Below are 15,285 nucleotides of genomic sequence, written 5' to 3' on the forward strand. Positions count from 1 at the left end.
TATGGCTACACTTGAAATTTCAAAGCGCTGCGCTCCCTTACGGGTGTAGCTTGCAGCGCTGGGAGCCATGCTTCCAGCGCTACGGCACTGATTACACTGAGGCTTTACAGCGCTGTATCTTGCAGCGCTCAGGGGGTGTTTTTTTCACTCTCCTGAGCACGAAAGTTGCAGCACTGTAAAGTGCCAGTGGAGCCAAGGCCTACGAAGCAGCAGCAGTAGTACCCAATATTTCATATATTAACAATATTTGGAAAAGGAATCTAATGACATTAAGTCCATGTTACCGCAAACACAAACTACCCACAAAAGGGAGCTAGGAAACTAGGATTTTGAACTGTGGAGTTTCCTTTGAATTTCATCCCTTGGGAAACCTTTTTGCAGCCTCACCTCTCCTCTCCCTCAGACAGGCAGAAATAAGAGCTCTTTGAATACCTAAATGAGGGAAACCCGCAAGATCAGCACAGAGCTCAGAGGATGCGTGGAAGCCATATGCCTCTGCACTTGCTCCTGGTTCTTCAGCTCCAACATCTTGACAACACAGTTCCTGCTAGGGAATCCCTCACCAGCTATTTCATGTGGAAAGTCCCTATAATATCTGCATATTGGGCTGTGTAGGCAGATGGCAGCTCTTAAAAGTGAGTGGTGCGATATTAAAATGATAGGTCCCAAACAAATATAGAAGAGGCAGGGTTGTAGGAGCTGGATTTTATAATGTAGCTGGATTCTGTAATGTACTATGAGAATTCATGTACGATTTGATTCCATCCTGTCAGCCACCCTTTTTGAATAGCAGAAAGGAATGACAGACCAGAATAATCCTTACGACTGATTATGGTCACCTTTTGTTTTAGGATAAGTTATAATGTCTACTATGGTTTCCTATATGTATTACAAATTAGGCACTCTAGTTAAATATACATTTCTTTGTTTTAAGGTTTAGTAAGTAAAAGACAGGATTCTCTATTGTGTCTATGTTAAGTAGATTAGAGAAACATTGAAGGCAAGGTTTAATTTGCAATGCCTTTCTGCTCGATATAAAATACTACTGTTTGTATTCTCAGTCTGTTCGTGTGAATGAGGATGCATATATCAGGAAAAGATGAGGTGTAAAGGCCATTGTTATAACCAGAGTCAAGGAAGAAGTAGTAAAGAGACATCAAAGAATCATCAACGTGCATCCATAATGAAGGTCAGATTGACAACCCTGAGGTAAAGGCTGGCACCCCTGAGGACAATTGATTAAATCAGAACAAAGGACAGGATGACCCTCTCGGAGGTGTATTGGAATGTTTACACCAAGAAGTAACCGATCACAAACTGATACAACAAAATCCATAGACTTCTAAGGACAAAAAAACCTATAATAATCAGGGCGCTTGGCCATAGACCTTGGGTTCGTCTTGCCACACTCCAGGAGCATGGATTGCGACCAACAAGAGTCCAGTTCCACACTCTAACTGGCCATTAGATTGACTCGAGCTACAACAGACTGGTAACTGTGAACATCACTGGCAGGAGGGAGGGAAGGAGGAAGGGAAGGGGAGAGAAGCATATGCTGACTGTTGTATTCTCAATAAATGCTGCGTATTTATCTTCCTCTATAAAGATCCCATGTGCTTTGTATGAGCATAACAGGGTAACCTCTTTTCAGGCATGGGAACACTGCTGAATCCTGCAGGTTAGTGCCTATTGGCTCACTGTACAATATAAAGGGAGAGGGGAGTAACCCACCAGAGAACACTACAGAACCTAGTTTACAGGAATTTGGTAGTATTCCTTTAAATAGTTTGGGAGCCCTCTGGCGGGCCTCCCTGACTTCTACTGCAGAAGCCACCAGATCGTAACAGAGCAGGAGCAGAATGTATGTTTGTAGCTAGACTTCATATGGTTGTATATAATTAGTAACACAATTATTTGGAACCCAACTGTGTCTGTGCAGTTTCTTCATGTTATTACTGTTGGATAAAGAGCAAAGACAACAGAACCTTTGGGCAGCCAGGCTGGAGTTTACATGATCTTTAGTTTGAGTTACTTTCAGCAGTAAAGCCACCCCATCCCCTTGCACATCACATGTAACCTTTTGTTGGACCAGAAACTCCATCTGGATACAGGCAGGAAAATCAGAATGCTGACTGATAATGCACCCACATCCATTCCATTCCACCTAGACATTTCATTATCGCAGCACAATGCTGTCATCAACTCCCTTCACCTATTCTTAATGGCAGCATGAAAGTGGCCAAAAAAAAAAATGTTTAGTCAATCAACTCAGGAAGAACTTAAAGTGCCTTTTTAAACAAACAGAGTACAAACATTTTTAGAGAGATTCAATACATTGATTACCTTTTTTTTAAACTATACACATTTTTCCTTCTGCTCTCTGCATTTTGGCATTTGAGGCACAGTCAGTTCTCGCGTGTATGGCCCTTGCCTGCTATGTTAGACTAATCAATAAGAAATTATACTTTTACCTTGCTATTTTTCAAGTAACATAACTGCAACATATTTCTCTCTCATTCATTACACTATCGATTGTGAAACAAAAACAGAAAACAAATGGAAATTCCTAATCACATTTCTAATGTTGTGATCTAGTTATGGAGAATTGCTCTGTCAATGCTAACTTCATCTGCAGAGAAGATTCCTTTAACTGTGTGTATGCTCTAGGTTGCTGTTTTTATCATCAGTAAAATAAAGTAATCATCATAAGATTAATTTCTCTCAAAGAACTTTTGCTCAATTAAGAATCAGTCAGCACAGGTGTGCTATCTGATTACCCCACAGGTTGGGTCGACCAGCTGTGACTGCTGTTTCCTACATGTATTCATGATCTGTCTTATTTTACTGATAAATGATTGTTTTCCCTGGGAAGAGCCAGCAACAATCAGTTTAGAGATATTAACATCAAATTTAAGAGGCTACATCAGACTAGGCATAAAAAATGAGCATAGTCTATATATTCAGTTGGCTTGTGCAATAAGCGCAACAAGTGAATTGCCTTGTTGTTTACAAGTAGAAGACTCCCACACTGGACTCACCAAGCGGGCTTGCCCAGCAGTCCTTGCACATACATGGGGGTTAGGAAGTGCAACACAGTTACACACTTTCTTTTCCCCTAGAGCATTCACTAAGCTAGGCTTTAAAGTGTCCCCTTACTGTGTAGGACATCTGGAATGTGATGCAACCACCTGACAATGTAACCATTCATTTTCTGGACAAGTTTAAGTGAATTAGACCCAGACCATCAGATGGTCTCCAAACTTTGCACAGGAAAGATGGGATGTCACAAAGGCTCTCCCTCCTCCCACTCCACCTTAGGCAGTTTGCACAAAAACAAAGGGCTATTGCAGCCCTCTGCTCCAGGGAGCTCAGAGACTACGCTTCTTTATACTTATGGGGGTGCATGTTACCTCAAATGGGGAGGGGTAGAGAGGAGGTGAGGCACTATTCTACGCCACACTAGCCCACACAATCTATGCCATATCAGAACATGGAACAGCCTACTCCCCACCATATAGCGGAAGCCTGAAGAGGCACTAATCCTGCCCTGAACTACCACAGGCAGTGCAGTTCCACCACCCCATTCCTCACTCAGGGCTGGGCCCAACAGGCAAGTTCTGGCTCTGAATGTAGACATAAGTAGCTTCTAAATAGAATGTCCTCCTTAATTTCCACAAGCCATCAGCAGGTCTTCTGCGTAGCTGAAAACATCTGCTCTAGTCTCAGTTTCATCCTGACTGGATGTCACTCATTGGAAGCCCAGGGTCCTGATTTTTCTTGAGTCCATGGGAGGATACACATCTTACATTCTCTTCCTGTTTGAGTGAGGCTGTCAACATTAATTTGGATATTTGTCATTTCATTTTCCCTGTAAAAAAGGACTGCTATAATTCTGAGCCTAGACCACACCGATCAGTGGCCACACAAGCAGTTTCTGTAGGGTTCGCTGAGGATGTGGAAGAACGTTCTGATGCACACTTTGATGGACTGAATATATTATTAGGGATGGCGATGGGGATATGCATTGCCTCATTTAAAGCAATGCCAGGCACAGCGATGTATAACGGCTGCCCGATGGGATTCTAAAATTCATCCAACTCCTTTGAAACATGCAGAGATAGAAAAGGTTTTTGTACATTAAGTTCTTCATTAAAGTGTCATCATATAAAGACATCATCATGGAAAGAGGGAGCCTGCTGAATAGATAGTAACATTCATAGGGGAAGAATGAGCCTGTCTGAGTGTTGATGTAATACCATGGACGGATGAATCTCACTGGGAATGGGAAATGGGGGTTGAAGGAACAAGAATGAGTCGATAAATAAATAAATGTCATGCTCCCCTAGCAATTAATTTATTGTTAAATTGGTAGCCTCTCCCCTAGAGGAATTTGAATGGCTTTAGTCATAAGTGTTCAAGCAGAATGCATCTCAGAGAAAAAAAATCATGAAAGGTACGAAGTGTCTTTACTGTATGGCCTCAATCACTTCTAGAACTACAAATGCTATGGTAGTTAGTAATAGTAAGTTTGCACCCAAGTTAAGATTTGTAGTTGGCTAAACCACGGCTGAACATTTGAGATACTGACTACACTGAGTGCATCTACTCTGCTCGAGAGGGGAGTACTATGGGCTTGGTATTAAAGAGCTCACCTCCCATTTAGGCACCAAAACAAATGGCCAAATTTTCAACCGAGCTCAGCACACTGGGTGCTTTTGAAAAATCTCTCTCTTATTTAGCCCTAATTGGAAGCTCAGTTCTTCCAACACTGTACTTGATTGTAAGTGCTGAGCATTATAAAGAAAGTAAATATATTCCCACAGAGTGGACATTTTTCACCATAATTCACAAGGAATTAGAGATGCGACTGCTATTATTAACACAAATTGCAAACCAAGTCCATTATCCAACCATCCATCCATCTTCATACCAATGAAAATGTGCCCCCTGGATGACACGCAGCTTGACAATTGATCTTTCATAAATATTGGATGGTTCTAAATTCAAGAGTAGTGCTGTTTGGGAATCAATATATCTGTTCACTGGCTACATCAAAGATAATAACAGGGAAATAGTTTTGAATTATTGCGTGTGCGGAGGGGTGACCAATTAAAATAAATTAATACTATCAGGCTATGTTCTAGACCAGGAGCGGGCAAACTTTTTGGCCCGAGGCCACATCGGCTTTCATAAATTGTATGGAGGGCCAGTTAGGGGAGAGAGTCATGGCCCCACTTCCTTATCTGCCCTCCCTGGGACTCCTGCCCTATCCAACCCCCCCCCCGTTCCCTGTGACCCCTCTAGGATCCCTGCCTCATCCACATACTCTGCTCCCTGACAGCCCCCAGACCCCTGCCGCCCCATCCAACTCCTCCTCTCATTCCTGATGCCCCCGCCAGAACCCCTGCCCCATACAACCACCACTTCTCCCCGTCTCCTGACTGTCCCCTGCTGCCCCATCCACCCCCCCACTCCTTCCTGACTGCCCCCTGGGACCCCTGCCCCCATTCAACCTCCTGTTCCCTCCCCATCCCCTATCCACACCCCTGTCCCCTGACCACCACCCCGAACTCCCTTGCCCTCTATCCAATCCCCCCACCCCTTACCGCACTGTCTGGAGCATTGGTGGCTGGCGGTGCTACAACTGTGCTGCCCGGCTGGCACCCGGGCCATGCTGCCGCCACCACCACCACCATGCAGCACAGAGCACTGGGTCAGGCCGCACTCTGCAGCTGCACTGCCCCAGGAGCACACAGCCCCATCGCACAGAGCATTGCGCCAGCAGAGCGAGCGAGCTGAGGCTGCGGGTGAGGGGGAACAGCCAGGGAGGGTCCAGGGGCGAGCCTCCCCGGCCAGGAGCTCAGGAGCCGGTCAGGACGGTCATGCAGGTCGTAGTTTGCCCACTCCTATTCTAGAGAATCCAGTGACATGGGAATTCTCCCTGAGAGAACGTGATCCCTACAAACAAATCAGAGTTTACCTGGAATCATCTGTGAAGGGGACACTCACAAGCCAGTGTGCCTCCTCATGTGTGGGCATGATGCAGCAGACTCTAACTTCGGCACCCCTGTCAGCCCCCGCTTTCCTGCCCCCCACTCCCTGAACCTGCAGAAGTTTGTCCCTTCTCACAACTCAGCCCTGCAGCCTGGTTGCTTATAGTCCCCACTGTTTCCTTGGATTCTAAGAAATAACAAAACAAAAAACAAAAATAAAAAAAAAATCTATGACCTCCTGCAATATCAGCAGCTCCACCCTACACTCAATACTCCTTTCCCGTGGGCATCAGGAGCCTAGGAATTTACCCTAACTCTAAGCTCACTTGTGAAAAGTGAGTGAAAGTTCATAAAATGTCACAATAACCCACAACTCTAATCTGGAGAGATGTCCTGACCAGACTTGCCAAAGAGACCCCCAAATCACATCACCTCCATCAGTTTTTGCTAAGTCACACATCATCTGGGATGTGAGACTTTGTCCTCCACCTCCCCCGTGTCTCCTCTTCTTTCCCTGCCATATTTTGTCTCTTTCCTATCCCTCTTTTTCCTTCTGTCCAATAAGAGTCTGACATTCAGCGGCAGCTCCAGGCACCAGCACTCCAAGCACGTGCCTGGGGCGGCAAGCCACAGGAGGGCGCCCTGCCAGTCCTTGCAAGGGCAGCAGTCAGGCAGCCTTCGGTGGCGTGCCTGTGAGAGGTCCGCCCGGTCCCGCGGCAATTCGCCAGCGGTCACACCGAAGCCGCGGGACCAGCAGACCTTCCACAGGTGCGCTGCCAAAGGCAGCCTGCCTGCTGTGCTCGGGACAGCAAAAAAGCTAGAGCCGCCCCTGCTGACACTGAAGCCACGACTGGATATTTTGCAGCAGTACTGTAATTATGTGATCAGAAAGGCAGCTAAAAGCCATGTCCTAAACAGCCCAAGGATGGTACAAGTTTGCCAGGTTTTGGAGTGGCTGATAAGACCGTATGCAATGCCTTCGTTCTTCCAGCAGGAAGATTGCAAATCAAAGTCAAAGTGATTTCAGCTAACTTCTTTTTTTGTCTGCCAAAAGGACAGTTATTACCATCTTTAATACCATCTAAAAGACTGACAAAGACAGGTGCATGAATAGGATTCTTCTACGTTTGTCTGGGACTGTTTGAACAACATTCACTCTTACTTCTCTGGAGATTCCTTATATATTTATTGCCTTGGAAGTGCTTGAATAGTCTTCTTCTGAGTTAGCTTAGAGCTGTCTGACTACTCTGTTCCAGTGCTCTCGCCTCATTACTTTGGAGGGATTTTTTTTGTGACTGTGGCCATTCTTGAACAAGATTTTTCTTGTTCACTTAGGAAAGATAGAAAATGTGGCAAAAGACCACCTTGGCTTAACCACGAGATCTTGCGTGACCTACAAAATAAAAAGGCGTCATATAAAAAATGGAAACTAGGTCAGATCACAAAGGATGAATATAGGCAAACAACACAGGAATGCAGAGGCAAGATTAGAAAAGCAAAGGCACAAAATGAACTCAAACTAGCTATGGGAATAAAGGGAAACAAGACTACTTTTTATCAATACATTAGAAGCAAGAGGAAGACTAAGGACAGGGTAGGCCCACTGCTCAATGAGGAGGGGGAAACAGTAATGGGAGACTTAGAAATGGCAGAAATGCTTAATGACTTCTTTGTTTCGGTCTTCACTGAGAAGTCTGAAGGAATGTCTAGTATAGTGAATGCTTAAGGGAAGAGGGTAGGTTTAGAAGAGAAAGTAAGGAAAGAGCAAGTAAAAAATCACTTAGAAAAGTTAGATGCCTGCAAGTCACCAGGGCCTGATGAAATGCATCCTAGAATACTCAAGGAGTTAATAGAGGAGGTATCTGAGCCTCTAGCTATTATCTTTGGGAAATCATGGGAGACGGGGGAGATTCCAGAAGACTGGAAGGGGGCAAATATAGTGCCCATCTATAAAAAGGGAAATAAAAACAACCCAGGAAACTACAGACCAGTTAGTTTAACTTCTGTGCCAGGGAAGATAATGGAGCAGGTAATTAAAGAAATCATCTGCAAACACTTGGAAGGTAGTAAGGTGATAGGGAATAGCCAGCATGGATTTGTAAAGAACAAATCGTGTCAAACTAATCTGATAGCGTTCTTTGATAGGATAACGAGCCTTGTGGATAAGGGAGTAGAGGTGGATGTGATATACCTAGACTTTAGTAAGGCATTTGATACGGTCTCGCATGATATTCTTATAGATAAGCTAGGAAAGTACAATTTAGATGGGGCTACTATAAGGTGGGTGCACAACTGGCTGGATAACCATACTCAGAGAGTAGTTGTTAATGGCTCCCAATCCTGCTGGAAAGGTATAACAAGTGGGGTTCCGCAGGGGTCTGTTTTGGGACCGGTTCTGTTCAATATCTTCATCAACGATTTAGATGTTGGCATAGAAAGTACGCTTATTAAGTTTGCGGACGATACCAAACTGGGAGGGATTGCAACTGCTTTGGAGGACAGGGTCAAAATTCAAAATGATCTGGATAAATTGGAGAAATGGTCTGAGGTAAACAGGATGAAGTTCAATAAAGATAAATGCAAAGTGCTCCACTTAGGAAGGAACAATCAGTTTCACACATACAGAATGGGAAGAGACTGTCTAGGAAGGAGTATGGCAGAAAGTGATCTAGGGGTCATAGTGGACCACAAGCTTAATATGAGTCAACAGTGTGATACTGTTGCAAAAAAAGAAAACATGATTCTGGGATGCATTAACAGGTGTGTTGTAAACAAGACACGAGAAGTCATTCTTCCGCTTTACTCTGCGCTGGTTAGGCCTCACCTGGAGTATTGTGTCCAGTTCTGGGCACCGCATTTCAAGAAAGATGTGGAGAAATTGGAGAGGGTCCAGAGAAGAGCAACAAGAATGATTAAAGGTCTTGAGAACATGACCTATGAAGGAAGGCTGAAGGAATTGGGTTTGTTTAGTTTGGAAAAGAGAAGACTGAGAGGGGACATGATAGCAGTTTTCAGGTATCTAAAAGGGTGTCATCAGGAGGAGGAAGAAAACTTGTTCACCTTAGCCTCCAATGATAGAACAAGAAACAATGGGCCTTAACTGCAGCAAGGGAGATTTAAATTGGACATTAGGAAAAAGTTCCTAACTGTCAGGGTAGTTAAACACTGGAATAGATTGCCTAGGGAAGTTGTGGAATCTCCATCTCTGGAGATATTTAAGAGTAGGTTAGATAAATGTCTATTAGGGATGGTCTAGACAGTATTTAGTCCTGCCATGAGGGCAGGGGACTGGACTCGATGACCTCTCGAGGTCCCTTCCAGTCCTAGAGTCTATGAGTCTATGGGTGTGCTCAAACAGGCTTCTTCAGAATTGGTGAGGAAGTCCCTGAATTGGTGTTTACTGCAACAGTGACACAGTAATTGCAGCTACCGCAATATTTTGCATTTTGTGCCATTATGTGAATTGAAGCTGGGGAAAAATATTATGGAAAAACACATCTCAGGTGAGCTCCTAATAATTCATTCCCGTATCTGTGCAATTACTGTATGCTGCTCACCACTGCGTGTTACTGTGGAAGTGGTTTGAACTGGGTTTTCCTTTCTTGCTGTGGAGGGACTGAATGCTGATTTCTCCCCACTCCTATTCTACTGCGCGCGCACACACACATGCTCAATGCAAAGGAATATTTTGAAATTTGTCTTCATCCCAAAATCAGGACAAAAAACTAATCTCAAAATATTTTGCAGAACAGAAATTCTAAAATATTTCAATTTGGAAACATCAAAATTACCTTATTAAAATATTTTCTTTCAATAATGTCCAAATATTTTATCTTGATAACATTTAAACATAATATAAAATATATAAAAATATAATTTTAAATTATAATCTAAAAGTGAAACAAGAAAGTCAAAAAGAATTGATATGAGAAAGTCAAAACAAAGTAAGTAAAAAAACACTCCCCTTTGATTTTGTTTCATTTGGAATATTTTTCTGTGGAAAATTGCATTGAAATCCACACATTCCCATGATGCCCTTTCGATTTCAAACAAAGCAGCATTTTCCAATGGAAAACTGTTCTGTCAAAAGCTTTGTTGATCAGCTCTGACTGAAATATCAGCATCACTTGTATTGGCTGAGCTGAATGCCAGGCAAAATAGAATTGCGCAATAAGCTTGAATTGAAGCTGGCCCTTCACTTTCATGGAAACCAATATTTTGGGTCCACATCTACCCTCCAATATACACATGCAGCTTTCACTCACTTTGTGATCTTGCCTCAAGCTTTTCCTGTTGTCCACAAACATGAAATGCTGAAACTGGCCCGTCAGGAGACTCCAGCTAACTCCAACACTTCAAAGCACTTTGTCTATTCTGATAGAGTGACATCTACCCCAGCCTCACGAAAAAATATTTGGGCATTGGGCAGGTGAAGGGCTGCAGAGTGAATTCTACCCCTCCTCCAATGCCAGGCTGCAGTTCTCCCTCTGCCCACATCTGCTACTCCAGCTCCACCCCCACCATCAGTTGCTGAGTCTAGGCCCTAGGTCTATGTAAAGTCAGATCCCTTGGCTACCCTCATTGCTGCCTTCTATGCCTGTGCAGAGACAATAGCAATCATACAAACTAGCTCTTATATAGGGCTTTTCATCAGCAGGGATTAAGGCACTTCAGTCTAGTACAGAAGTGCTACAATTCCCATTTTTACAGATGGGGAACTAAGGCGCTGAGAGGTTAAGTGACTTGCCCCAAGTCACACAGGAAGTCTGCAGCAGAGCATGGAATTGAACCTGAGTCTCCCAAGGCCTATGCTAGTGCCCTAACCAATCCTCTTTCCATGGTTCACTGGGGGTATGTACAGGTGCCCAGGGAGATTCCTTAGCCCTGGGTCAACCAGTGGAGCTCCTCTGAGGTGTGGCTAGCCTAGCATTGAGCACGTGAAGTACACCATAGAAAACATGGAGACACTTTTGGCTTCCTTTGAATTCACTGAGATGGAGAATTGGAAATAAGCGAGATTGTTGCCATCCAACACCATCCTCCCCAGATATTCCTCCTTCACCCTCCGCATCCCCCAAACAACTCATCTCTCACTCTCCAAAAGCTTCAGTAATAGTTGAGCTTTACAGCACTCCCTTAAAAGGCAACAGATTGGCACTATTTTGGACCAAGGGGGGGGGGAGCAAGTCAAAGTGCAAGGCTCCCCCCATCTCCAGGGAAGGCCTTACTGGCAGCTCCAGCTCTCAAAGCAAGAGAGCAGCAGCTTGAGCACCTCTGCTGATGGCAACTGTAGTGCTACTGCACAAGGGGTCTCCAATATTCAGATCCTAGGCTTTGCAAGTCAAAATCAATTCCTTGAAGTCCTCCTGGTGACCCACAGGTAGCCAGTGCAAATTAGAAGGCACTAGTGTAATGCACATGTGATGAGATACCCTGCTAAACAAGCGGTTGCCAGCTTCAACTTCCAAATGGATTTAATGTATAAATGGGTGCTTTATACTATGGGTGGCATTTTCAAAAGCCTTTAGTGTTGGCCTAACTTCTGCTCCTGTTGGCAGGGGGAGCAGGCAGGGATAGCTCAATGGTTTGAGCATTTGCCTGCTAAATCCAGGGTTGTGAGTTTAATCCTTGAAGGGGCCACTTAGAGATCTGGGGCAAAAATCAGTACTTGGTCCTGCTAGCAAAGGCAGGGGGCTGGACTTGATGACCTGTCAAGGTCCTTCCAGTTCTAGGGATTTCTCGATGGTCACAGCTTCAGAGCTTCATCTCAAAACAAGTAAAGTCGTGTCAGTAGGCCAAAACCTTCCAATCCTCCCTAAGGACTGGGGCTCTCCGGGGTCCTATCCATTTGCTGGATCAAAGGTGGCTCTGAGTCAGCCTAAACTCAGATTTTTTATTCAGAAGTCTTTTCCTTTGTTTGCTGGTCTCTGGAGAATCCAGCTTAAACTAGTAAATGCATCTCTCTCCAGGAGGGCTGAAAGACTGATAATGGAGGAAGTTCATTATCTCCCCTCCCTACTAGAGAAGGTACATACAAGTCCACAATAACACATACACAATTGCAATTTTTACTACAATGTACCCCAAAGCTGTTAACCCTAATTCAATAAGGTTTAAACTTTATTGAATTAAGTTTATCTTAATTCCATTAACCTTGTTCAGGATGTGACAGGTTAGAGTCAGTCTGTCACAGGCGAAGGCTCAGCATGTTGGAAAATCCCATCTTATCTGCATTATATTTTCATGTGAGAAATGTAATAATTAAATCTAAAGGGAGCACTCTCTTTTTAAGCACTAGTTTCCAACCACTTATAATTCTCAAAAAAAAACAAACCATTTTTGGTCTGAAATATGAATATTGGATACAATTCAATTTGGAAGATTTGAAGTTAAGAGTCCAAATCTGTTAATCTGTGGTACATACATCCAAGCCCTAGCTATGCTAAACGTGCACTTATGTTGACAGTACATTGCAAACCAAGAATCTCAAAGCACATTACAAAGGCATCTCAGTATTACCCTTATTTTAGGGATGGAGAGACTAGTGACAGGCACAAAAAAGACAGAAGATTTACTCAAGGTCACATAGCAAGTCAGTGGAAAGGCTGAGAGTAAAACTCTGAAATCTTCTGGACTACCTGGTAGGCCATGAAGATCCTCTTATCAATTTGGTATCATTGAGGTAGCTGGTATTACCACCATTATAGCGCTACAGTGAGAAATGAACCCTTAGGAAGAATTAGAGCAGTTTAACAGGTCATACATTACAATTAATGATGGAGCTTTTCTCAGGATACTCTGATGAGGAAGAAGTCTGATTCTGATGGGGATAAATCTATTTAGTATTAAGCAGAGAAATGGGGGAGGCAATATTAAGTCTTTTTGTATGCAAACACAGTGAAAGTTTACCAGATCAGCCTTTCAGATGATGTTCAGTGCCCAAGAACAAAATTGCTGCAATTACTTCTTTGTTACTAGCCCTTTGCCCTTCAGTTCTAGCTGGTTAGAATCTGCACAAGGGGGACTTTGAAATGAGCAAGTTTTGCAAAATCATCATAGCACAAGATAAAGAATATTTTCCAAAATAAAACTGACTAAACCACCACCATGTGGAAGTTTGTGACAAATGAAGGTACTTTAGGTTCAGGTGGAAATGCCAAAACCCCTATTGCATGCAAACACCTCCTGAGGATATGCCTATGTTGCAATTAAACACCCGCAGCTGGTTCATGTCAGTTGACTCAGGCTCGTGGGGCTTGGGCAGCAGAGTTGTAAAATTTTGGTGTAGATGTTTGGGCTGTGGCTGGAGCCTGGGCTTTGGGAACCCACAAGCCCAAGTCAGCTGATGCGGGTCACCCGTGAGTGTTCAACTGCAGTGTAGACATACTCTGAGCCTTGTTTGCTATGGGCCAGCTCACGGAGATGCATGGACACATGAAGGGGAGAAATGTGCTCTGGGGCTAGTCACAATGCAGTTCTTGTGCTTCTCTACGTGCAGACATGGCTCCTCCTATTCACTTCACTCAAACTGGGCCTGGACTCCTCAGCACTGGATTGCAAAGCAAGCTAAACGCAGTACCGGGGCAAGGTGCACCAGCAAGTATATTTCTCCTTTGGCTGGTGAAATCTGGGAACAATTCTCCCAGAGTTCCTCTAAGAACAGTGCAGTTCCACACTTTCCAGTGCAGGCTTGTATACACTGGGTCTGATTCAATGTTTACTGGCAATGGAAGGATTCTCACTGGCTTTAGTGGACATAGGACTGGGCCAGTACCGCACAGCTCAGTCCTATTGTATAGCCCCTTTGAAGCATTTTTTAAAAAAAGAAACAGAATTCCTCATTTTAGGGTTTTAAACTGCTGCTCTTCACCACAGTTTTTGTCCCCCCACCCCCCCGCCAGGGGAGAGCATGAACGCAGTCCCCCACTACCACAAATTATGCAGTCGAGTTTCCCGCATTTGGGGAAATCACAGGGGTCAGCACACCCGCAGTGCAATGGATGAGCGTCACCCTGGGAAAACCACCTTCATGATCATGTTATCTTAGGCATCTTCCATATCAAATCAACAGCAGAGTTCCTAAATCTCTAAACCAACTGCTACTATGGTGTATTCCTTTGTAAGTCTATAGTAGCTCTGTTGGAATCAATGGGGTGGAACTAAGGCCCCAATTTAGCAAAGGATTTAAGCACATGCTAAAGTCTAATTGTACTCAATTAGACTATTGAATCTGGGTCTGCCAGCAGAATTTGGCTCTGTAACTGCAAGACAGAAGAAACTCAGGAAAAGCATTGTGTATACTCAGTGTGTCACCTCAGTCTTTCCACAAGTAAATGCTGCAAATATACAGCAACAGTAACTTTTCATCCAAGTTAATGTGCATAGTCTTTTCAGAACAGAATTAACCCACTGTGAGATAATGATGGTACTAAGGATTATACCCCTTGCTTGATTAATGCTATGTAGGGGTCAAATTTTCAGTATGATGCACAATGAATAATGCCCATTTTTAACACAAACTGAGGATTAAATCCACCTAGCCATCCTCAGAGCAGTGAAACTGTTTCCTTAGCAGTGCAAGACCTCTGGCAGATGCAAACAAATTTTCAGAAACACCTAGATCCAGAATGTTTTAAACTCAAGGAATTCTCGGAAGTATTGCTTCTGAAGATCAGTTCAAAAAACATCTCTTCACTGGCTACATCAAAATAAGATAAATATATAATCTATAAACTAGTAAAGGTTGTTTCTTTTCAATGGACAAAGCAGAGAGTACAAGGAAAGTACGGAAAACGTAAGTTCGGTATATATGGATTGTTACCACAAAGATGCAAAATAAATAAAAAGCGTAAACATATCAATATTGTCAAAACTAGGATAGATATCCATCACTGAAGTTTCCTCTAAGCAAGCACCAGTGGAGGACACACATGCTCAGGGGGCAGCACAGTCCAAGCAGCTTTTTTATGTGCACGCGTGCGCTTGGGGCAGAAAAAATGGTAGAGCTGGCCCTGCCTCTAAAGTGCAGAAATGAACAGCAGATATCCCCGGACTTTAAATTCTCATGCCAGCACTCCTGCTGGTGACAAAATGACCCATGAATTTTAACTGATATTTCTAAAAGTCTGTTGTTCCTTTAAATTATTGATTGGCCTTCTTGATTCAGCATATACTCACATCTGCCCATGATACAGACTGGGCTGAAAGATACAGCTGATCTTTGCATCTAAATATAATTAGGTCAATTAGGTGATTAGGACACTGAAGCCACTAAAGGTACTTTTCACAAGAG

At 43.6% G+C, this 15,285-nt stretch overlaps 1 non-coding gene across 1 annotated transcript; it reads right to left on the reverse strand.

Annotated features, from left to right (window-relative positions):
• Positions 1 to 13,891: 13,891 nt before the first annotated feature.
• Positions 13,892 to 14,053, reverse strand: LOC127058696 (U1 spliceosomal RNA). The gene has a single exon (XR_007776447.1). It is a non-coding gene; the product is annotated as a U1 spliceosomal RNA (small nuclear RNA).
• Positions 14,054 to 15,285: the final 1,232 nt, after the last annotated feature.

This window comes from Gopherus flavomarginatus, chromosome 9 (genome assembly GCF_025201925.1).
Source record: "Gopherus flavomarginatus isolate rGopFla2 chromosome 9, rGopFla2.mat.asm, whole genome shotgun sequence".
Taxonomy (NCBI): Eukaryota; Metazoa; Chordata; order Testudines; family Testudinidae; genus Gopherus; species Gopherus flavomarginatus.